This window comes from Heloderma suspectum, chromosome 3 (assembly GCF_057233095.1).
Source record: "Heloderma suspectum isolate Gila_16-S chromosome 3, 16-S_ref, whole genome shotgun sequence".
NCBI classification, from domain to species: domain Eukaryota; kingdom Metazoa; phylum Chordata; class Lepidosauria; order Squamata; family Helodermatidae; genus Heloderma; species Heloderma suspectum.
In genome coordinates this window covers 95,614,343-95,637,271 of record NC_139460.1, presented here as the reverse complement: position 1 = coordinate 95,637,271, position 22,929 = coordinate 95,614,343, and the positions used below count along the sequence as shown (strand labels likewise).

The 22,929-nt window shown below is 45.3% G+C and overlaps 1 long non-coding RNA gene across 1 annotated transcript; it reads left to right on the top strand.

The window, feature by feature from the left end:
• Positions 1-127: 127 nt before the first annotated feature.
• Positions 128-22,699, top strand: LOC146349970 (uncharacterized). Its single transcript, XR_014789132.1, has 6 exons — positions 128-288; positions 2,928-2,977; positions 17,974-18,088; positions 19,233-19,358; positions 21,122-21,187; positions 22,444-22,699. It is a non-coding gene; the product is annotated as an uncharacterized LOC146349970 (long non-coding RNA).
• The last annotated feature ends 230 nt before the right edge of the window (positions 22,700-22,929 follow it).

The following is a 22,929-nucleotide window of genomic DNA, read 5'->3' as shown; positions in this document are numbered from 1 at the left end:
GCCAACGAGTCCTTCCGGCCGGGACGGAAGTGGCGAGCGCAGCCTCCTGGAAGGTCTGGTGGGTAGTGTAGTTCTGGCATCCGGGAACACGAAGGCGCCGCGGAGGAGCAGCGCCGGCCTTTCCAGTCAGTCTCGTTGACGCGGGGCCGGCGCCGCGGCTCTGAGTTCGGCGCCGCGCAGGACCCGTTTCTGCTTCCGCCGCTGTGGCGAGGATGTTCTGTTCTTTTTTCACGTCCGGATTTAATAGCGAAGGCATTTCCTCCCCGCCGAACTGGCTGGATTATAACGGTAGCTATTTTCGGGTAGATAATGGGGACCCGCCTTTGCCTATGCCGGCTTGGAGTGCAACAGCCCATGAATATTCGCTGCATTCAGTGGGACTGTCTCCTTAGTGAGTGAGTTTGTTAGGATTGCAGCTTAGGGCGCAATCCTATGCATGTTTAGGCAGAACAAAAGCCCTACAGCTCCCAGCATCCCCCAGCCAGCATGGCTGGCTAGGGGGTGCTGGGAGGTGTAGGACTTTTTTTTCTGCCTAAACATGCATAGGATTGTGCTTTTAATTGTGTAACAGCCGCGTTTCCTGCGCGCAGTCTGTGCCATCGTGCGGCGGAAAGAGCTCCTGCAATACAAGATACTGCCCGACGCTGCCACAAGAAGAGGTTATGCAACGCACGTCATCTTCCTTTTAACAACAGAGGGGCTTGTGCTCTTGCTAGGGTTGTCAGCTAGTTTTCTTCCTTTTCCTAGCGGGGCTTTTAGGGTTTTAACAGCTGCGTCATCAGCAACCATATGACCGATGGAGCGGTGCCCGGCCATGCAGATGCAGCGATGGGAAAAGCTTCATCTGCCGGCTTGCTGCTTGGCAAGACACTGCTGAAAGGTGCCGGAGCCTTGGTCGAAAAGCAGCTGACAACCCAAGTTGATTGGGTCATTAAAAAACTGGGAGGCATACAGCATGGCTTTCACATGGAGGCACGCCCTTGCCTTCTGAAATTGGCTAGTGCTCTTTTGTTTCTTTTAAGCATCAGTGTAAGGTGCTCTGCTGACACCCTTTGTTTCGACCCTACGGATTACAGCATCATTCTTCCTTTTCTAATTTTGGAGAAATGCTGGCTATGTTGATCGCTAGAAAAGACAGACAGGATTCAAACTGCATTAAATAGTACCTTTTATTAGATGATCTATTATTAGATGTGTTGGGAGGTGGCAATCTTTTTTTTTATTTGCACCAAATTCTTTTTTAAAAAATCCAGTGGAAGCTATTGGAACCATTTTAGACACTGTTGTCTTTTCACAAGCAGCATCCCCCATGCTACTCCACTGACTGCAAGAGAGAGAATCTTGACCACACAATACAGTTTGTGGAACCATAAGCATTTAGCAGAATGTACATCTCAAAGGAACTGTGGGTATGATGGAAAAATAAAAATAAAAACACCATTGACTGCTGTTCAAAGGGCCAAACTAGACATAGGACATTCTTGAACAGGATCTCCCATGGTTTTGTTTTAAATTGAAGAACAACTTCATGGGCAGGGGAAGCAGATTCAGCTTGGGGCTGTAATGCTGGTCGAGGGCAGTTTATCATTTTACCCATGCCATTTTCCCTATTTAAATAATCGTTCGGTAACTGATATTTGCCCCGTGGATAGAAAACACAGTGTTATCTGCAGGCTTCTCTCTGTGGAGCAAATAGCGTCAGGGCCAGTTTAAATTAGGAAGCTCTAGAAAGACATACTTTCTACAGAGGTAGCTGTGTTGCTCTGTTGCAGCAAAAACAATGAAAACTTAAAGACTTTGCACCCTAAATGTGAGAAAGAGTGCTAGCACCTAGGAAGTACCCTTCCATTCTGCATGCCTCAGCCTCCATCTCCCATTGAGAGTCTTCCTAATGTCTATGTTGTAGCTTTGCCTGTTGAGGAACATAATGTAGTCATTTTCAACAATACTCATCTATCTACCGTAGGGAGTTGCATTGGAACGCTATCCGCCGTTTCAGCTTGTTATGCTCCATGAGCCCTGCTCATATCCTGCACACACACACACACACAAGGGCTGAGAGAGAGGAGAGTCACGGGTGTCTGGCCAGCAGCGGCAATAGGTGATGTGCCTGATATGTACCAGCAAAGGCAGCCACGTTCCACGTTGCCTTTACTGGTGCATGGTAGAAATGTATCTGCATTTGGGCATTTTGTGACCAGTGGAGTCTCATATTGCACAATGTAAGTTTACTAGGGCTGGGTGAAAGTCCCTTATCTTTTTGTGGAACCATTTTTCCCCTACAAAGGCAAGGGCAGGGTGTTACCGACAATGGGGGGGGGGGGGTTAGGTAAATGCCACACCACATCTCTGTACTGTATACTGTTCAGTGAGGTGGCTGAGTTGCCCATGGGACAGCCACTTCCACCCACCCAAGAATGCCCCAGGTAATAAATCTTCATCCTCATGTAATGTCATTCCTATGGGCATTCTGACTCAGGAACACAATAGGGCTGCTTTGAAAAGCCAAGCCATCCCTTGAAGCAGTGGCAAGGATCCCCCCCACCCCAATATAAAAAAGAAAATTACCCTCAGCCACTATGCTGAAATGTAAATACATCATCCCAAAAGTTGTGTGATATTCCTTCTTCCCAAAGGTTAATCTATTAATCTTTGGGGAGCTTTATTCCCCCCCCCCCACATGTACTGGAAAAAAAATGGGCTGCACGCTTATTTCTTTATTTAATTTATTAATCGCCCATCTGACCGGTTACCCAGCCACTTAAGCCCAACATTAATATTTATCATGTGTCCTCTGTATGGGGACGCTGCTGGCACCCCTCATGAGTAAGGCATCATCATTAAGCCACTACACATTTTGTCTGTATTCCAGTGAGAGATACCTAAGGCCAGGTGCTTCAGTTTTGCACATCTTTCTCTTTTCTTAGAGCAGTTGCCGGAAGGAGGAATGAAGGAAGTGCAGGTGCCATGCTTAGAGGTATGGTCTCCCCGCCACACACACGCTTCAGTCACGGTGCCAGTCAATGGACTGGTGGGGCAATGAAAGTCCCGATCTCCCTGACTTTTTCTGGCTGCTGCATTGCTTGGCAAGGATGCAGACATCATCACACCCAGTGCTGCTGCTGCACTACCAGAACTAGGAATAGACCCCTGGTGGTCCAGCAGCTATTTTGTTAATTGTGCATGCACACAAGCACATTTAGGAAAGGCTTCCTTCCTGGAGGGCTTGCTCCTCCAAAACTGGCTATAGTTTAAACAAAAATTAATAGCACAGGCTTTGTGGAGCACGGGCAGCCAATCAGATGTGAGCCTGATCCTCCCAATGGAGAGGGTCATAAGGGCACCGGGGAGGGCGCCCAGCTGCTGCGGCTCAATTTGGCTGCCTCAACTAGCCTGGTCAGTGATCAATTGGGGCCCTTGTGGATGTGCCAGCAGGCAGCACCTCAGTCTAAGCACGCGCTGCACAGAGCTACTCTAGAGGCTCAGGCAGCTGCTGGGCGATGCTACAGAAAGCAGCAGATCCCTAAGCCACCCATTTCTCGTCTCTGTGTGTGTGTAGTTCAGAAAGACTGTTGGTATGCTCTTACTTTTTAAATGTTGCTTGTTGCTGCTGTTTGCTGCTCTTGGTTAATTTCTTGAGGGGGGATTAATTCATTTACAAAGCCTTTCCATCTGTGGCCTCTCTGGCTGGCTGGCTTAAATGAAGCCAAATTAATGGTTTAAAACCTTTATCTGGGTTGGGAGTTGTTACACCATGCAAAAGGATGAATTTTAGACATTCTGAGGTCTGTGGGTTATATTAGCACCGCAAAGTAGTCCATGGTTGTTATACCCATATTTCTGGAAGGTAGAATAGTGTATGACATTACTACAGTGCAGTCCAGAGTTGTTAACTAGTCTGCTTGTGGGTTGGGGTTGGGGTTGGGGGGGGGGGTGTTAGGGAAATGCAGTCAGGCTGTGTGTGTGTATGGGCATCTTTACACCAGCCTAAAATGCTGCATTTAAAACAGGGCTTTCTGCTTCCATTTTAAATGCAGGATCACAACAACTCCCTTTTTCATGTGCTTCCTTTCCCCCCTTCCCCTTCCCCCTCCTTCTCCCTGTATCTGAGCCTTCCATTATCTTTCATTGATCTCACTCCTCTTCTTGCCGCTTTTCCTCTTTTCATGGAGGAAACTGAAGCGGAACACAATGGGGTAACTTGATAGCTCATTAGCTGTGATCTATTTAAAAACGGAACAAAGGGCATTTAATGCAGGAGACACCTTGAATGATCACAGCACCATGTAAAGAGCACACAAACTTCAGTGAAGGAGCACTCTCAATTGCAGGATAAAAGCTCTATGTGAAGAAAGCCTACGTGAAGTATTTGATGCAAAGATGGATACTTTCCTTCATTAAGTACTTTGTGCATTTAATTTCCTTCTGACCTCGTTGTTTACAATTCCACCACCACCACCACCACCACATGTACCATATATAAATTTGAAAATCCCCATAATGCTCTATGCATCTGATGAAGTGGAACTACAGTCCATGAAAGCTTATGCCAGAATAAATGTGTTCATCATTAAAATGCCACAAGACTCTTCATTGTTCTTGCTCTTAATAAAGTTTATTTGAGTTGATGTTCATGCAGAAGATGGAGGCGTATGAGTGGGGTGTATAAGAAGCAAGAGGATGTTTTTCAAATGTTGAATGTTTAATATGAGTTGGTGTCAGTCTTCAGGCTGCCTCCCCAGGGTTTCTATACAATAAATCCCCAAGTAGGATACTTGATGCATCTTGTCTCTACTGTACATTTTTATTTTATTTATTTATTATTAAATTTATTAATCGCCCATCTGGCTGGTCACTCAGCCACTCTGGGCGATGTACAACATACAATAAAATAGTTTAAAACAATAAAATTCTACAATAAAAACATTTCCTAAAATACCCTAACCCACCCCAAATGCCTGCCTGAACAACCACGTTTTTAATGCATGACGGAAGCTCATTAAAGAGGGGGCATGACGGAGTTCCCTAGGGAGGGAGTTCCACAGAGTGGGGGCCACCACAGAAAAGGCCCTCTCCCTCATCCCCACCAGTCTAGCTGTCCTGGCTGATGGGACAGAGAGAAGGCCATCCGAGGCTGATCTTGTTAAGCGGCCTGTCTGGTGCTGCTGGAGGCGCTCCTTAAGATAGGCTGGGCCGGAACCATATAGGGTTTTAAAGGTCAAAACCAACACCTTGAATTTGGCCCAGAAAACAACTGGTAACCAGTGCAACTCCTTCAGCACTGGAGTGATGTGATCTCGCCGGCGGCTGCCTTTAATCAGGCGAGCCGCCGCGTTCTGTACCAGCTGCAGTTTCCGAACGGTCTTCAAGGGTAACCCCACGTAGAGCGCATTACAGTAGTCTAAATGAGAGGAGACCAGGGCATGTACTACCGATGGGAGCAGATGGTTGGGAAGGAAGGGGCGCAGCCACCATATCAGATGGAGTTGATACAGCGCTGTCCGGCTCACAGCTGACACCTGAGCCTCCATGGACAGCTGGGAGTCCAAAATGACCCCCAGGCTGCGGACCTGGTCTTTCAAGGGTAGCCGTACCCCATTCAACACCAGGTCAACATCCCCCAGCCTCCTCTTGTCTCCCACCAAAAGTACCTCAGTCTTGTCAGGGTTCAGCTTCAGCTTATTCCTCCCCATCCAGCCACTCACCGTCTCCAGACATTTGGACAGGGATTCTACGGCCAACCTTAGTGAAGATTTGAACGAGAGGTAGAGCTGCGTGTCATCCGCATATTGATGACACTGCACCCCAAACCTCCTGATGATAGCCCCCAGCGGCTTCACATAGATGTTAAATAGCATCGGGGAGAGGATGGAAGCCTGTGGCACCCCACAAGTAAGTGGCCACAGGTCCAAAACCTCCTCTCCCAGTGCTACCCTCTGGTACCTGCCGGAGAGGAAGGACCGGAACCACCGCAATACGGTGTCCCCAATGCCCAACCCCTCCAGGCGGTCCAGGAGGATACCGTGGTCAACCATATCAAAAGCCGCTGAGAGGTCGAGGAGAACAAGGAAGGAGCATTCACCCCTATCCAGAGCCCTCCTCATATCATGGAGGATGTAAACGAGTGTACACAGTAATGCAATGCACAGATGGCCATTTTACATGCTACTATGTAAGGCTATGAAGCCTTACTATGAACATATTGTAAGACAATTATGTTTTTCTACCAGATAATTATTTCCTTTTTTATATTGCCTTCCTTCCAGGAATTAAAGATCTCCCCATTTTTACCCTCACATCAATCCTGTGAAGTAGCTTAGGTTGAGAGTAACTGGCCCAGATCATCCAGTGAGAAATAGGAGGTGTTTGCTGGCCCTCTCAGGCAGAAAAATATCCTGAGCCAGCATTGGCTGGGTATGCGTGTGTCCTGCTTGACTCGCTGTCTCATTCAGACACAACAGCCAGTCTATTTCTCTTTCTTGAGTATGTGTGTGCAAGAGAGAGCACTTTGATGTGTTTTTGTGTGTCTGAGTGCTGTATACTGTAAAAGAGGAAGCCTGTGTTTGTATCTGAGTGCTCTACCATGGAAGATATAATTGTCCTTTGCTTTCAGGAAAGCATGGGAGATTATTTCCACTAAAAAGATGTAGCAAAATATGTTTTTGTGTTATTGTTGTACATTGTTAACTATGTGTGTATGCACAAATGTCATATATGAGTTCAGTATTGGGGCAGAGTATGGGGCCTACTGCAGACAGACAGCCCTGGGACCCTTCGTGGCCCTGGTCTGGCTCTGGCTCTGTGGCTCTGAGGTTATCACTTGATTCTCTGTAGAATGGGAGTTGTTGCTGGGATAGGAGAATGTGAGTCCAATGGAGTGCTTTTGTGTGGCTGTGTAATTTCCCCACCCCCTCCTTTGCACACGCAATCTCAAAGTTCATGTGCCTCAGTTTTCCCTTTCTGTGGTATGGGTTGCCGGCTGTTGGGAATTCAAAAGACTGCTCCACCTCCACTGACCCTGTCATCCACCCAACCAGCCTGAGTGGGCACCAGCTTCCTTTGCCTACCTGGGTGTAGGTATCTTGTTCTTAAAGCTCCAGCTGCAGGTGTGGAGTTGAGATTTCTAATGAACATCAGTATCCTGAGGCAGGGGACCTGAAAGGGTTGAGGGAAGACAAATTTCATTTGTAAAGCCTTCAACATTGCTATCCTTACCTGCTTTTGATTGAATAAGGTTGCTGATGTATAATTTTAATTCTGCTGTTTTACCCCTGTATTATGTCAGATGGCTACTGATCTATGTTTTAAATTATTTTTTGTTTAAATTATTTTAGCATGTATTTTTATACTTTTGTGAACTGCCCTGGGAGAGCCTTTGGCCCAGAGAGTAAATACCCACATACATAATTGCAAAATCTGCCCTTCAATTCCGTTTATTTCCTGTGGTTTGTTGTTTGTGCAAAGTGCCCTGTTGTCAAAGTCCCCATTACCAAAGTCCCCACTCTAGACAAGGATCTCTAGATGTGAAGACAGAGTCATGCAGCCCAGTACTGTGTGTGTATGTGTGTGTGTTGATGTATGCTCTGTGGTCCTGTCCTTGAATTGTGCCATGTTTGTCTGTTGACTTATTTGGAGTCCTGTCCTTTGTTATGGACATGCATGTAGAGAAGGAAGAAAGCAGAGAGGCAGTCTCAAAGTGAGACTGACAACTGAGTGAGCACAGGATTCTTATTAAGGCCTTTTCCTTCCCCATCATCCCCCAGGTTCCCACTGTGTACGGAGTTCCATCACCACAAGGATTACACTGGCAGTAGCCACATGCCAGTACAATATTATCACTAGGCCAGTATAACTTTTTTTTTCCCTGATAGCCTAGCACTGTGTGCTGCCTGCGCAGGAGGGTTTAGGAGTGATTCTGTCCCAAACAAGTGTTATTCATGGATAGGTTTGCTTTGTTATACTCTATAAAGAGCTACTGCCAGTCAAGATGGGCAGTACATTTACCCAATATTAGTCTTATTTAGAGTAGGCTCACTGAAATGCATGAGCCTTGTTAAACTAACCCTGGATGCATCCCTATGCTAGATTTATCTGGCTTTGCATAAAGGAGAGATTTTATATGTAAAGATTCTTGTCTCCAAAGGCCTTTCTATTCTTCTGCTCTGATTAGACCTCTCCTGAGAGCTTGCAGTTCTGCACCTCACTACAACTGAAGACAGTCCAGAGGAGAACAACATGATACATGAACATGAACATGAACAACCAATACAGAGGCCTATTGTATTGCTTTGTGTCTGTTCCAGCAATGATCTATACAGCATGTATATAATAGCCTACTGGCAGTGGCTGTTAGGGGCTCCTTCATAGAAGTCTCCCAGCCACAAAAAAGAGCCTGCAGTTCCAAGGAAGAAGCAATTCTGCATACAGTTTTAACAGACCTCATCCACCTTTCCAGTCCTTTCAAGGACATTCTTAAACAAGGAAGGACCTTCCACAAAGGCCAAAGCTGCCCCTGTTCTTCAGTATCCAATGACACATGAAAGGTCTTTGCATAAAAACCCTTGGCACCATGTATGACAGTTTAGCAGTGCAATACTATGGATGTTTTCTCAAAAGCAAGGCCCACTGGGTTGGTACTTAAGTTAGTTCCGTTCACTTCAGTGAGTCTGCTCTAAGTAGGACTCACATTGAACATAACTCACTATGTTCATTGGTGCAAGTGTACGTAGGATTGTTGTATTTTTGATTCTGTGTATGTAATGCAAACATTAAATAGATTATACAATATGTAAGTTCTAGACCAATGAGCAATTTCAGCTGTATAAGAAGGAGTGCCAGCTGAATGGATTTGAATGCCAGAAGAAGTCCAGGTCTGCCTGTTATAAGTTAATTTTTGGACCTTTCCCCTGTACAATCACATCTGTGTCCAAGTAAAGCCGTATTCAGGTGTTCTGAAAGTGGTTTAGGGCACAATCCTATGCATGTTTAGACAGAGAAAAGGCCTACAACTCCCAGCATTCCCCAGGGAGTTGTAGGTCTTTCCCCTGTCTAAACATGCATAGGATTGCGCCCTAAAGTAAATGCATGAGGAGGGGGACCACAGTAGCCCCATCCCCCACTCATGAAATTCCATCGCCCTCTATTCATGGAGGGCGACTTTCTGGAGCGGAGAGGACGCTCTCCACACGATTGAGAACACAGGAAAATCGGGGGGATGGGACTAGCGTGCTCCCTCTCATACATTTACTTGAACCACTTTCAGAATGCCTGAATAAAGCTTAACTCAAGGCTACTTCATACATTACTTATCCCTATACAAGGACCAATTTCTATGTAGGATTTTGACATGCATAAAAAATAATGTGAGCATCTTTGCAATTGCTGTGATTCTCAGTGCAAGGAGAGGTCTCAGTACATCTGACAGAAAATGAGGGATGGGGAATAGTCACATTTTACCTAGCAGGGCTCCTGTTCCTTTTCTTAGTGTGGCGACCTGGAAAGGATGTTGGCTGAGTTATTATGAGAGAAGACATCACTAGCCTATACAATACTCTTTTAATATACATTACACTTGTTTAACGATGTGAACAGAAGAACAGCCATGCTGGATTAGACCAAGGGGCCATCAAATCCAGCATTATGTTCACACAGTGGCCCACAGGAAACCCACAAGCAGGACATGAGTGCAAAGGCACCCTCCCACCCATGTTTCCCAGCAACTGGTGTACATAGGCATACTGCCTCAGGTACTGGAGGTAGCACATAGCCCTCAAGCCTAGTAGCCAGTGATAGACTTCTTCACCAGGAATTTGTCTAACTCCCTCTTAAAGCCATCCAAGTTGGTGGCCATCACTACATCTTGTGGTAGCAAATTCCGTAGTCTAACTATGCTCTGTGTGAAGAAATACTTTTATCAGTCCTGAATCTCCCAGCAATCAGCTTCATTGGATGACCACGAGTTCTGGTATTATGAGGGAGAAAATGTCTCCCTATCCACAGTCTCCACACCATGCATAATTTTGTACACCTGTCATGTTTCCCCTTACCCTCCTTTTTTCCAGGCTACACAATCCCAGCTGTTGTAACCTTCTTTCATAGGGGAGATGGTCCAGTCCCTTGATCATTTTAGTTGTCCTCCTCTTCACTTTATCCAGCTCTACAATATCTTTTTTTTAGGTGTGGTGATGAGAACTGTACATAGTATTCTAAGTGTGGTCACACCATAGATTTGTATAGGGGCAGTATGATATTGGCAGTTTTAGTCTCAATTTCTTTTCTAATTATGCCTAACATGGAGTTTGCCTTTTTTACAGTGGCAGCACACTGGGTTGACATCTTCATTGAGCTGTCCAACATCTCTTTCCTGGTTGGTCGCTGCTAGCTCAGATCCCATCAGGTTATACTTGAAGTTGGGATTTTTTTCCCCAAAACATGCATCACTTTACACTTGTTTACATTGAACCATATTTGCCATTTGGATGCCCATTCTCCCAGTTTGGACAGATCCTTTTGGATCTCCTCACAATCCCTTTTTGGTTTTGACCACCACCCTAAATTATTTGGTGTCATCAGCAAATTTGGCCACTTCACTGTTGTTGTTGTTGTTCAGTCGTTCAGTCGTGTCCGACTCTTTGTGACCCCATGGACCATAGCACGCCAGGCCTTCCTGTCCTGCGCTCTCTCCCGGAGCGTGCTCAAGTTCATATTCATTGCATCGGTGATGCTATCTAGCCATCTCATCCTCTGCCATCCCCTTCTCCTTTTGCCTTCAATCTTTCCCAGCATCAGGGTCTTTTCCAGAGAGTTTTCTCTTCGCATTAGGTGGCCAAAATATTGGAGCTTCAGCTTCAGTATCTGTCCTTCCAGTGAGCACTCAGGGTTGATTTCCTTTAGGATTGACTGATTTGACCTCCTTGCAGTCCAGGGGACTCGTAACAGTCTTCTCCAGCACCACAGTTCAAAAGCATCAATTCTTCGGCGCTCAGCCTTCCTTATAGTCCAGCTCTCACAGCCATACATTACTACTGGGAAAACCATAGCTTTGATTAGACGGACCTTTGTCGCCAAGGTGATGTCTCTGCTTCTTACTATGCTGTCTAGGTTTGCCATAGCTTTCCTCCCAAGGAGCAAGCGTCTTTTAATTTCATGGCTACAGTCACCATCTGTGGTGATCTTGGAGCCCAAGAAAGTAAAATCTGTCACTGCTTCCATTTCTTCCCCTTCTATATGCCAGGAAGTGATATGGCCACATGCCATGATCTCAGTTTTTTTAATGTTGAGTTTCAAACCAGCTTTTGCACTCTCCTCTTTCACCCTCAACAACAGGCTCTTGAGATCCTCTTCGCTTTCTGCCATTAGGGTGGTATCGTCTGCATATCGGAGGTTGTTGATAATTCTCCCAGCAATCTTAATTCTGACCTCTGATTCATCCAACCCGGCATTTCTCATGATGTACTCTGCATATAAGTTAAATAAGCAGGGTGACAATATGCAGCCTTGTCGTACTCCTTTCCCAATTTTGAACCACTCGGTTGTTCCATGTCCGGTTCTTGCTGTTGCTTCTTGACCCTCGTACAGGTTTCTCAGGAGACAGGTAAGGTGGTCTGGTACTCCCATCTCTTTAAGAATTTGCCACAGTTTGTTGTGATCCACACAATCAAAGGCGTAGTCAATGAAGCAAAAATAGACATTTTTCTGGAATTCTCTTGCTTTCTCCATGATGCAGCGAATGTTGGCGATTTGATCTCTAGTTCCTCTGCCTCTTCGAAACCCAGCTTGTACTTCCGGTAGTTCTCGGTTCGCATACTGCTGAAGCCTAGCTTTAATTCACCTGAATTAAATTCACCCATGCCTGTCCATTTTAGTTCGCTGATTCCCAAGATGTTGATGTTCAATCTTGCCATCTCATGTTTGACCACCTCCAGCTTACCTTGATTCATTGATCTGACATTCCAGGTTCCTAAACAATATTGTTCTTTCACCACCAGACACATCCACAGCTGAGTGTCCTTTCAGCTTTGGCCCAGCCGCTTCACTCTTTCTGGCGCTACTTGGAAATACCCTCTGCTCTTCCCCAGTAGTATATTGGACACCTTCCGACCTGAGGGGCTCATCTTCCAACGTCGTATCTTTTAGCCTTGTGATACGTTCCATGGGGTTTTCTTGGCAAGAATACTGGAGTGGGTTGCCATTTCCTTCTCCAGTGGACCACATTTTGTCAGAACTCTCTGCCATGACCTGTCCATCTTGGGTGGCCCTGCACGGCATAGCTTATGGCTTCACTGAGTTACGCAAGCCCCTTCGCCACAACAAGGCAGTGATCCATGAGGCCACTTCACTGCTCGCTCCTAATTCCAGATCATCTATGAATAAATTGAAAAGCATTGGTCCTAATACAGATCCCTGTGGGACCCTACTATTTACATCCCTCCATTGGGAGAATTTACCATTCATTCCTACTTTCTGCTTTCTGTTCTTTAACCAGTTACTGATCCATAAGAGGACCTATCCTCTTATTCACTGACTCCTAAGTTTGCTCAGGAGTCTTTGGTGAGGGACTGTATCAAAAGCCTTTTGGAAGTCCAAGTAAACAATGAGCCTGTTCAGACGTCACACTAAGCCATGATGGTTAGGAGTTCTGAGCTAACCATGGTGGCTTAGCGTGACGTCTCAATGGAGGTCAGATCCAACCATGGCAGTTTATTAACCACACACAAACCATGGTCAATAATCACCTGCTACAAGATGGTTAGTGGCACTAACCATGGCTTAGTGTGACATTTGAACAGGCCCCTGTAGTTAACAGCCAGCTTCCATAAAGCTTCACAGCAACAGTGGCCAAAAATGGCCATTACAGCAGCAGCAGGGCTGCTGAGGGTTGTTGGTGGCCATTTTCTCCTTTCTAATTCCATTACAGAAATAAGCAAAAAATAAATAAAAACAGCAGAAAATTGTGCAAAAATCACCATATCGCTAAAAACACGCATTTGTTCAAAATCGCTGTATATCACTAAAACGCGCATTATCCCGTATATATTGCTAAAATGTGCATTTGTGCAAATGTGTGTTTTAGCGATATACAGCGATTTTGCGCAAATGCGCATTTTAGTGATGTGGCTTCATTTGGGCAATCAAAAACATTTTCATTTTCATCCCCCAGGGAAGATTTGATCTGAACCCCTCCTCCCTGCGCTACCGTCTCATCCATGCATTGAGACTCCTTAGCTTCACCTGTCTAGCTGGCCCTGCATGTGGAACAGGTAGCATTTTTAGAGACAGCCGCCTTGGTGGTCCTGGATTTCAACCTCCTACCTAGCAACCTAAATTGGCTTCCAGGACCTCACAACTACATTTCCCCACATCGTTGGTACCAACATGGACCACGACCGCTGACTCCACCCCAGCACTATCTACTAGGCTATCTAGATGGTGCGTGATATCTGCAACCTTTGCACCAGGCAGGCAATTCTCCATGCAGTCTACATGCTCACCACAGACCCAGCTGACTATGTGTCTAATGATCGAGTCTCCCACTACCACAAGCCCCTCTCCCCTCGGAGACACTCCCTCAGTGCAAGAGGATATTGCATATTCCTCATCTTCCAAGGAATGGGTCCCTTCTGAGGGATCATTTCCCTCTTCCTCAGAATAACACCCTCCTTCCCCGAGACCTGCATTCTCCATGACAGCAAAGAAGCTGTCACCCTGGGAGTGTGACACTGCTAGTAGGATCCTGAAGGTCTCATCCACCAATCTCTCTTCCTCTCTTAGCTTCTCCAAGTCGGCAGCCTTGGCCTCAAGGGAACGAACTTGTTCCCTGAGAGCCAGGAGCTCATTACACCAAGCACACACTCATGACTTCTGTCCAGCAAGCAGACAGTCACACATATGGCACTCAGTGCAATACACTGGATAGCCCCCACCTCGCTGCTGGTTTTCTATCTTCAAAACTGGTTGTTGTTGTTATGATTACTATTATTATTGCTATTATTGGGTTTGTTTACCTGGAAAACTGAGTTGTTACTAGGAGAAGGTGGGGAGTTTATTTACAGTTATTTGTTTACGCTTACTTACTGTGCTAGGGAAGGGTTTACTGCCCTGGCTTCCTCTTGCTAAACTCTGCGGCGAATCTGATTGCATGGCTTCATTTGAAAAGCAAGGGAGGCTGTATTTTATTTATTTATTTGTTTGTTTGTTTATTTCATTTCTATACCACCCAATAGCCGAAGCTCTCTGGGCGGTTCACAAAAACTAAAACCAAACAACACACAATAAAACAATTTAAAATATATAGAACATTAAAACCACAATATAACAATACAACCACAATAAAACCTAGCAGCAGTACAGGAGTTTAAAATACAGATTTAAAACAGCAAAGATAAAAATTTAGAAAGCTAAAATGCCTGGGAAAATAAAAAGGTCTTCACCTGGCGCCGAAATGAGTACAATGTAGGAGCCAGGCGAACCTCACTAGGGAGCTCATTCCAGAGCCAGGGTGCCACAGCAGAAAAAGCCCTCCTCCTAGTAGCCACCCGCCTCACTTCCTTTGGCAGGGGCTCACGGAGAAGGGCCGCTGACGATGATCTTAAGGTCCGGGCAGGCACATATGGGAGGAGGCGATCCTTCAGGTAACCTGGCCCCAAGCCGTTAAGGGCTTTGAATGTTAACACCAGCACTTTGAATCGGGCCCGGAAATGGACTGGCAGCCAGTGCAGCTGGAAAAGTACTGGCGTAATATGAGCTCGCAGGCCAGTCCCTGTTAACAATCTTGCTGCCCTATTTTGGACCAGCTGAAGTTTCCGGACCATTTTCAAAGACAGCCCCACGTATAACGCATTGCAGTAATCCAGACGAGAAGTTATCAGAGCATGGATAACTGTAGCTAGGCTATCTCTGTCCAGATAAGGGCGTAGTTGGTATACCAGCCTAAGCTGATAAAAAGTGCTCCGTGCCACTGAGTTCACCTGTGCCTCAAGTGACAGTTCTGGATCCAAGAGCACCCCCAAACTACGAACCTGATCCTTTAGGGGGAGTGCAACCCCCTCCAGAACAGGTTGAATATCACCTAGCCGGGCAGACGAACCACCCACTAACAGTACCTCCGTCTTGTCTGGATTGAGTTTCAGTTTATTAGCCCTCATCCAGTCCATTACCGTGCCCAGGCACTGGTTCAGAACAGCCACTGCCTCACCTGGTTTTGATGAGAAAGAGAGGTAGAGCTGGGTGTCATCCGCATATTGATGGCACCTCAGCCCACACCTCCGGATAACCTCCCCCAGCGGTTTCATGTAGATGTTAAACAGCATGGGGGATAGAATAGAGCCCTGTGGAACCCCATGGCACAATTGCCATGGCACAGAGCAATAATCCCCCAGCACCACCTTCTGGAATCGGCCATCCAAGTAGGAGCAGAACCACTGTAGTGCAGTGCCTCCAACTCCCAACCCAGACAACCTATCCAGAAGGATACCATGGTCGATGGTATCGAATGCTGCTGAGAGGTCCAGGAGAATCAACAGGGTCGCACTCCCCCTGTCCCTCTCCCGGCAGAGGTCATCCCACAGGGCGACCAAGGCAGTTTCCGTTCCAAAACCAGGCCTGAAGCCTGACTGAAATGGATCTAGATAATCCATTTCATTCAACAGTGCCTGGAGCTGTCCTTCAACCACCCGCTCAAGCACCTTGCCCAGGAAGGGGATGTTGGCCACTGGCCTATAATTGTTAACATCCTCTGGGTCCAGGTTAGGCTTTTTCAGGAGTGGTCTAATTACTGCCTCTTTTAAAGCAGCAGGCACCACTCCCTCTCTCAAGGAGGAATTTACAACCTCCTTGTAAAAGTGTATGTGAACCACTGGTCAGCACTAGCTTCCAGTGGGTGGGGATGTAGGTCAATTGGGCCCCCTGGGAATGGGGATCCTTATTTAAGAAGGAAGGCAATGGTGAATGGGAGACCTATTTAGGAGAGATTCTCTGTTTAATGGGTCGTTGGAGGGGGCAGCACACAAAGGGCAGGTGATTTGGGAAGGGATGTGGTTTGCAAGGCTGAGTGCTTTTTCTGTATTTTTTTTTTTAACTAAATGATAAGCTGAATTCTTAAACTTGGGCTGGGTCCTTTCTTCCCCGGGTTGTCATTTTTTAAAAACTAAATGATAAGCTGAACTGTCAGACTTGTGATGGCTCCTTTATCCTGTGAGTTTTTTTAAAAAACTAAATGCTACTCTGAACTCTGAAACTTGGAATGAAGCTTTTTTTGTGTTTTCCTTAATTAACTGCTCTATGAGGCCTAAGAACCGAGCCCACGCTGAGCCCAAACTGAAGCTAGCCCGCACTTTTTGTTGTTGTTTTAAGCAGACTCTTCCACTTGCTAGTCCTGTACAGTGGCTCTTGTTGATAAAGAGCTACGAATTGCTTTTATTACCCCTTATTAAGCTTGGGATTAGTTTAAATAAGTGGCTGAGGGTCTCTTCAATCACTCAGGGATCTCTGCTGGATCAAGACTGCAAGACTTGTAAGTTCTTGCTGGTTTCCCCCCTTGGGATCTAGCTCAGAATGGTAAGTTTGTAAAGGGTTTCCCTTCTGGGGTTTAGCTGCCTTTGCTGTGCCCTTGTTTTGTCTTCAGCTGCTAATTTATGAGTTGTAAAAGATAAGCTGAGATAATGTAATAGACAAATAAGTAATTGCACTTACCTTCTCCTCACGCAGGTGCTTAACTTGCTTGTGTGCTGATGCTTTGTAACTGGGGCTCAAAGTGCATTATTTACTTCTTGTATAGTTGCAGAATTATGTTAAAATTCTCTTCAGTTGTTTCCATCCTAGCCTTAACACCATAATATTGATTGACAGATAGGAGAATAGTTCTTCTTCTTGGGCAGCTAAACAACTGTATATTTGTATAAAAACTCTGAACTTAACGCTGTTCAATTTATGCGGTATAAAGGCCACATCATCTCTTCAAAAACCTACATGTAACCAGTGGTTCTGTGTAAAGGGAATGTAGGGGAGTGTAGCTCCAGGAGTATTTTCGGAGTAGGAGCTATGATGCCAACTGCCAAAACATCAGGGTAATTCATGGACCCTCCTTGCTCTAGTCAATGAATGAGGTGATAACAAAGCTTTCCTTTTGTTACTCTTGTTTGTGACAGGTTAGCATAGAGGAAGTAAGATATTGAGGAAAATAGCAGAGACTGGATAATCTTTTCCTTTTGTTGATGGAGTTCCTACATCATGCTAACAGTTTAAATAGTAACTTTTTCAAGATTGTTTGCATTTCTAATTAGGGATGTACGAAACCACTTACCTGTTTTGTAAGTGGCATCTGCGGTGTGCGGGGGGAGGCACTCCGTCCCTCCCTCCGGAATCCTCCCCGGCTGGCTCTGCTCCACAGCAACTCCATGAAGCCGCCGGCCGGGTGCATCCGCAGCCGGACATCCAGCTGCGGCAGGTCTGCAGACGCAAATGGCGGCCAGTGTAGTGGCTGCCATTTGCGTCCCTTTGCTGAGCCGTGATAGGCTACATAAATATTTATGTAGCCTATCACGGCAAAGAGCGGGGACGCAAATGGCACAGCGGACGCCATTTGTGTCCCCGCTCTTTGCCGTGATAGGCTACATAAATATTTACATGGCCTATCATGGCTCAGCGAAGAGACGCAACTGGTGGCTGGTGTAGCAGCCGCCAGTTGCGGCTGCAGCCTGGCAGCAGCCAGAGCCACTGCCGCCGGAGCCACAGCCACATAGGCTCCATTCCGGGGGGCTTCCGCGGGGTGGTGGGGTGGGTTGCTGCGTTCCGCCATGGATTCCGGGGGGCCGAATTCACTGGAATTCTCTGACATCCCTATTTCTAATTAGCAGCTTAAGGTTACATTTCAGCTCTCTGAGGATCGTTTGTTAACATTCAATGTGTTTTACAAGTTGAGCCTATGCAATCAGGATACTACTGAATTCAACAAAACTTACTTTCTTTGTGGCACAGAGTGGTAGGAGGCAGTATTGCAACCGAAACTCTCCCCACGACCTGAGTTCGATCCCAGAGGAAGCCGGGTCTCGGGTAGCCGGCTCAGGTCGACTCAGCCTTCCATCCTTCCGAGGTCAGTAAAATGAGTACCCAGCTTGCTGGGGGAAAGGTAGTCATGACTGGGGAAGGCAATGGCAAACCACCCCACTACAGTCTGCCATGAAAATGCCAGCGAAAGCGGCGTCCTTCTAGGAGTCAGCAATGACTCGGTGCTTGCACAGGAGGAACCTTTCCTTTTCTTTCCCTGCAAACTTGATTGTGAGATTTTATTAATGATTTGTTTGGATATTGTGTGTTTTATGATAGGATATATAATCTCACACACACACACACACACACACACGTGTATGTGTGTGTGTGTATGTGTGTATATGTGTGTATATATATATATATATATACACACTATATATATATATATACACACACACACACACACACACACGCACGCGCGCGCGCACACACATCCCTTGGAGGTATGACTATGGATTCTCCGGGGGGGGGGGGGTGATGCATCGCTGTCATGATCAACTCCTGCACTTCAAAACTTACTACTCCGTAGAACTACAGATATTTAGCAAAGAACAAGCACGTGCTTTAGTATTTATGGGACTGAAGCTTAGATCTATGTAGAATCACCTTTACTAGAAACTGAACTTTGCAAATTAGTATTAACTTATTGGACTTGTCAATATTATTTCGTTGCATCAGCCCTCTTGGATTACCATACTATATCAAGCAAATGCTACATAACATTATTTGTTTAAAAAATGAAGTGGTACCAGTATTTTCACATTTAGGGGGTGGTGGGAAATAGTGATGTACAGTAATTTTCTAAATGCATAGAAAAGAATGCAAAGGATTTCAGGTATATACATTCAGTTTTGTTTAAGGTTGTCATATGAGGATTCTGTGTGAAAGGAAACAGAGGAATCACTGGTTGGCAGCCAGGATTAAATCTTTGAAGTAGCTGCTGTGGGGGAGAAGCTTGCCAAAATCTGTTTTCTCTTTGGGGCTGGATGAAACGTATTTTAAAAGTTATAAACTAAAATTACAAGAGAATTTTAAAAATAGTTGCCTCCACTGGCTTTAAGGTGTGTGTATTCCATTGGTAACCCTTCCAAAACCTCCACAAATCTTCCAAGTATAGCTTTTACCCAATTCATTTGAAGAGTTTGTTTTCAAGTTGCCTTGTTTTTCCCTTCTTCATTTCCTTCCAGACCTCCTAACACTTTAATGACAGCAGTGGTTTCATAGCACCTTCCCTGGAGGCTTTGGGAAGGCTGAAATGCACCAGCAGTTTAAAGACTCAAGTACATGAATGGTTTCTCTCTTCTTTCATAAAGGTAACTTTCAAATGGCACATTTTGGGGGAGATAAAAAAGAAAGAATACCTGTGTGATGGAACCATGAGGCTTGTGAGCTTTCCCAGTGAAATGTTTTTCCTCTTTTTGTGTAACCTTATTTTGGTGTCAGTTGCTTTGTTTTTGCTGTGTGCGCTGTAGACAATTGGAGGAGAACTAGTGGGATTATCAGTGACTTCACTAGAGACTGAAACTTAAGTTGCTAAGAGGGAGAGGGAATTTGAAGCACCTAAAGACCTTTTCAAAAACATTGCAGAAAAAATTATCTGCACACCATCCAAAGACAGCTGTGTGGAAAATGGCACAATACACAAATTGTTGTGCATGTGGGACTTTGATACACACTTGCATCCAGAGTAAGACATGGATAGCCAGTTTGGGAGGAAATAATGTCCACATGCAAAAGCAAATCTGTAGATCCACTCCAACCACCTGTACAGGAGGGGTGGTCAGGTGGAAAAGAAGACAGGGCTCCTGCACCTTTAATAATTGTGTAGAAGTTGAAATTTCAACAGGTGTAGCTTCTCATGCTAACATTCCCTCTTTCACGTAACTATTCAAGGTGCAGGAACCCTTTTCCATCTGGCCACCCCAACTGCAGTCCATCATTATCTATGTATAGTGAGATCCTGTGTTAGTTTCTCCATGTGGAAAATCACAGAGAACCTGTTCAATGTCTTTGTTACCCACCACAAGCCATATGCAACAGGATCTCTGTGCGGTTGATCTGCATGTGGAAATCAATGTGCAATATTCTGCCATTCACCAAGCAGGACTGTCAGATTGGGATGTCTGCATTTAAATTTCAGGTTCCCTTTAACAGAGTACCAGTTAGGCTCCTACTTCAAGTTCTGGGTTCTTTGAAGAATATTATAGGAGAGACAACTTGGATCACAATCAAAATAAACAGACCCAGTCCAAGACACACCCAGGCACACACACCAATTGAGTACAAATATAATAAACTAACGGGGATAATCCATCCATCCCTTCACCTCTGTGTTTTGATAGGCACTCGTCTCAGACCCATTCCATGAAACTGCGTGATGGGGAAAAGCTTTTTTTTTTCCAAAGGAGAGGGTGACATACTCGAGGAAGAGTGGACACCAGGAAAAGACAGAGAAATGGGAGATATAGGTTCAGGTCCCACTAAGAGGAGATGTTGATCTCCACAAGCCAAAGCTTACCTGCTCGGTGATGTGCCAGAACAATAATTTTGAGATAGGTGTGTGCATATGCACCTGTATATGTGTGTAGCAGTAGGCAGTGGAGGTTGGTGGTGCCAATATCAGTGAGGTGGTGAATCCACTCCAGGTTTCAGTCAGAACTCTATAGGAACTATCCAAGGTGCTTCTGAAACTCCGGGCAGATTTACCGCCCCATTGACATTGGAGCAACCAGCCTCCACTGGCAAGAGGACTTCAAGTCAAACCTCCCATTCCACAGAACAACTTCCTAATGATGAAGATACAGCAGTGGACACAGTCTTCCATCTTGTAAGAGAGCAATCTGTGCCTACACATTAGATACCAGCGTATTTTATTTTAAAACATTCCTAGACTGTTGCTCATTTTTTTAAAAACAGCAGTCAACCAGGTTAAAAGCAACAATGAACACTGCTAAAATCAGACAAATCATTTGCGACCACTACAAGCTCATCCACAGGCAGTTGAGCCTGATGATATATTGTCACCTAATGTTAGAGCAACCTCCCCCAACTTAATACCCTCCATATGTGTTTTCAGCTTTCCAAGCGGAGGAGCCCCAGTGACAAAGCATCTCAGCCACAGTGACAAGGTGTCAGCAAATAAGTGAGTTAAGCAACTGTGCACGTTTAGCAACAGGGCGAGGAAGCCAGGGTAGTCAACTATTTTCTCCCTATTCTCTACTCACAGTAACTGCAAATAAATAACTATAAATAATTTCCCCACCTTCTCATAGTAAACAACTTTTCCAGGGAAAACACACCCATTTTATTTAAAAACAACAACACAGTTATGAAGGTAGAAAGACAGCAGTGGGGTGGGGGCTATCCAGTGTATTGCACTGAATGCCACATGTATAACTATCTACCTGCTGGACGGAAGTCATGGGTGTGTGCTCAGTGTAATGAGTGTGTTCCCTTGAAGCCAAGGTTGCTGACCTGGAGAAGCTCAGAGGGGTTGGTGGATGAGACTTTCAGGGACCTGTTGTGGTTTACTGTGTTTTAAAAAAAACACAGTAAACCACAACCCTTAAAAAAATTAGCTTTTGTGAAGCAGAGTGATCACACAACGCAAACGATTACATTTTGTTGTTCAGCATTCTGCATAAAATAAACACAGCTGCACAAAAACACCCTCAGGGTTTCTCAGACAAATGGAGAGAAAGTTTAGCTCGCTAAGGAAGATGAATTTCAATCATGGCGATTCAGAATGTAGGCTCAATTAATTGTAAATGTTCAAGTCATGCATAAAACCAAGAGGGGGCATCAAAGCAGATGTAATTAAAGTTCAGGTTTCTGAGCATAGGAAGGAGTTCTTGAGGCTGCTGGCAAGCAGACAGCTGCATGTAAGGCTGCCATGTTCTGCATCGCTACACTACATACGCCGCATTTTGCTGTCATAAATAGCAGGCTAAAATGTTTGTTTTCCTTGGAAAATATCTATTGGATGACTAAAATATAAAAAAACCATGTTTGTACAACCTAAAGATACTTGTATATGGTTAAGCCAGAAATTGTGGGAGATTGCATCATCAAGATGCTCTAGGTAGCAGAGGTGCAAATACACCTGAAGATTCAACTTGGACCCTGATTTGCCCCTTTGGAAAATGCCCTGATTCTGCTTGGACAGATTTGAAGGCTATCTGCTTCAACTCAGGCACCAAACACAAGTAGAGATTTGGGAATCTGAGACTTAATGCCTCCCATTGACTATCTCGGAAAATGAAAATATGGCTATAACAGCTTTCTGTTTGTCCAAAGTGGATGACATCTGCAGACATAGTAGCTACTTAGGGGGTGGAGAGATTATGCCTGCCAAATGTCAGAAAAATAAGTGCCAATAACTTTTTTATTTCTTGGCAGAACTGGATGAAATTTGCAGGAACACTTGCCCCTTCTGAGAGGATCATGTATGCCAAGTTTCAAATGAATAAGTTCAGGGATTTCTGTGCAAGAGCAGCCTTTACATTTTGAGAGTATCTCAAAAAGATTGTGCTTATCCCCCTATGTTCCTTGTGTACCACCCTCCTGGAAATGAAAAGACAGCATAGAGATGGGTCTAAGTAAGAAAATTGTAAAGTTTCAGGAAGACAGATACAGCAGTTTATGTGGGAGTTCTCAAATTTGTGCGGGGTGAGTGATTTCCCTTCTGTCCCTTGGTTTTGGAGGCAATTTGAATGAAAATTGCAAACACCATAGAGGTGTCTCCAGGCAAGAAACCTGCAAAGTTTCAGAAGGACAGCTGCAGGGGCTAGGGAGCTGATGATCTGGTTTGCATGACATGACTGTGAGTTAAACAACCCATGGGCTGTCTGGGGACAAGAGAGTGAGAGCAGACATGCTGCCTGC